Consider the following 2760-nt stretch of genomic DNA (forward strand, 5'->3'; position numbering starts at 1 on the left):
GTCAAGGAGTCAGGGACTCCCTGTGCATCTACAGGAAAAGAGCTTTAGCCAGAGCTTGGCACTGGGCACTGCTCCGAGGACACCCTGTCCAGGGAGCCGAAAACGGGATGGATTTTAGGTAAATAAGGCTGGCCCTCCTTTAACCAGCAGGTAAAAAGGAGAAAATAAGTGAAGAACAGACCAGAAGTGGGAATTAGCCCCTAAGGAAGAGAGTGTAACACCACCCAATGGAAAGAGGAAATTTTCTGTACACTACTCAGACACAGAATGCCGTGGAGCCTCTGTTATTAATTAATAGGCGAGAGGGAATAATCTAATTCATTTCACAATCAGTCCTTCCGTTGGAACTGTTCACTCTTTACAAGGCCTCCCCTGTTTTGGGAGGGGAGGGGGAAGGGAAGGAGGACCGCAGGGAAGGAGAAAAGTTTACCAGGATACCAGAAAATCGTATTTTCTCTGACTTCTGCTTTTATTCATTAACGAGGCACATTTGTAGATGTGTGTGCATGGGTGTGTGGGGGGGTCAAGATTAAATTGATCATAAGCAATAAAAGAGAATTTTTTTTCGGGTCTGAGATAACTAGATGTCTTCTGAAGGTAATCATACAGACTGAGTGTAGACAGAAATACACAGTTGGGGCTTCCTTTGCTTTGCAAAGAGGCCCTATGTGGATGTGGGCAGGCCTTCAAATCCAATTTGCACCCCAAATTGGCTGGTAGGATGTACAAAGCCCTGTCCAAGGACTTTCAACTTGCACAATACTCTGTCACAGAACCCTTCCCCCTCTATTTCAACTAGTAGCATTTCTAAAAAGAAGCTATTGGTGAGACAAACGTGGACCGCTGAGTAAACAGTGCATCTTTTGTTGAACAACCCAACCCAATATATATATCACCCTATCTCACCATAAAAGGCATTTAAATTAATAGGAGGAATTCAAACCCAGTTCCCCTAACACTGCAAATGACCTTTGTCATTAGGGAGAATAGATTCCTAAAATGATTATATTAAACTATGTATTATTTATTCTTACACACATATTCTGTTTTGAGAGTCTTGCATCCTTGCAATCCTTAAAATAATATGGCACATTCTTAATTTGCATGAAAACGTTTCACATTCAATATAAGCTCCTGGCACATAAAATCAGATTATTACAGCTCTCATTAGCAGACCCTCGTTTTTGCTATTTGAAAGTAAACAGAAGAAAAACTTATTTTCACGTGCTAAAATTTTATACAGGATTACAAAACAATGCCCACTGAGCTCTGACCTAAGAAACACCTTAAAACATTAAAAATTCATCAGTCAGAGCTGGTGTTGTATTCAAGGAATGCTGCTCCAGTTTGCTGCTGAGCTTGGATTTGAATAAAATGTCCAATGTTAACAAACAATACCCACGTTTGGCACTTTGTGTATTAAATTGATCAAACAGATTTTAGGAGGCACAATGCACAATTTGTACAGACCTGATTGAGTTAATATAATATCAGCAAATTTTACATCGAAATGATTCTGTTTCTTTTCTTTGTGTTTAAAACCAGCACAGATTACAAATTTTAATGATCTGAAAATGTTTGGTATACAAAATCATGCTTATTTCAGTATTAGCAAAAACACAAGAAATTTTTCAACACAAACACCCAGCTGTGTCTATTTTAAAAGCAGTTCAATGACAGCTTGCACTTATGAGCATGCAATCAGCTAATTTCGCTTTTTTTTCTTCTGTGTTAATCAACACTTTCCTTCCTGCATATCAGAGTACAAATAGTATAGTTACTCCACATCAGTAAATGTTTACGTAACCTGTCCTTTCCCAAGAATCCGGTTACACCGAATCATTTCACGCTAGACCGACTACGAAAACGTACCGGGCCGTCCACCTCAGAGGGAGCCCTGCGTGCCATTATAAGTGATGGTGAGAAGGGGGGTGGGTGGGGGGGAATGAGGAGGAGTAGGTGGAGGAATGGAGAGAGAGGGAGTGTAATGTAGGGAGGGAAAGGGGTGGAGGGAGGGAGGGGGAAAGAAGGGAGGAAGAGGGGAGGAGGGAGGAAAGAGAGTTTAGGAAAAGTAGGAAGAACAGGTCTGGGGAGGGGAGAAGAGTGGGAGGAGTGGAGCTGAGCAGGAAGAGGAAGACTCACAGATCTCTCCAGACGGGTCAGCAAAAACCTTCAGCTCACCGGGCTCGGTGAGAAACCTGGAGCATAGGAGTCAATGTTTGGGGGGCCATGTCACTATCAAAGTTGATTGCTGGAACCCTTGAATTTTTCCATAAGTAAATAGTTTGTTTTAAAGTAAGGAAATGTGTGGGCAGAAAAAAAAAATGCATACAGTGGAAGGTTGCTTAAGATTAGTCCAATAGTCAAAGCTCTTCTGTGGCATTCCTAAAATACATATTAAAAAGTCACTAGCCATTTGCAATTCCCTATTTATTATTTCTCTCTTAGAATTTCAGGTGTGTGTATGGGGGTGGGGTAGAATAAGCCCCTAATGATCTGAGTAGTCATCAACTGCATTCTTTATATTGGAATTGAACTTTAATTTTAAACATCGCACATTAGCACCACTTCCTTGGTTTTCTTAAATACCAATCCTGTCAAATACTTCAACTGAGAGTTTATCAAAATGAAGAAGCGCTTGCATTTTATGAGTATTTACCTTAGGGAGGAGGGAAAAGGTGCTTTTCTTTTACCCACCTCCCTCATCTCCCAGGCTACACCCTCCGTAAAATGTGATGTGTTTCGTGCCCATGTGGGATG

This window comes from Choloepus didactylus, chromosome 4, assembly GCF_015220235.1.
Source record: "Choloepus didactylus isolate mChoDid1 chromosome 4, mChoDid1.pri, whole genome shotgun sequence".
NCBI lineage: Eukaryota > Metazoa > Chordata > Mammalia > Pilosa > Megalonychidae > Choloepus > Choloepus didactylus.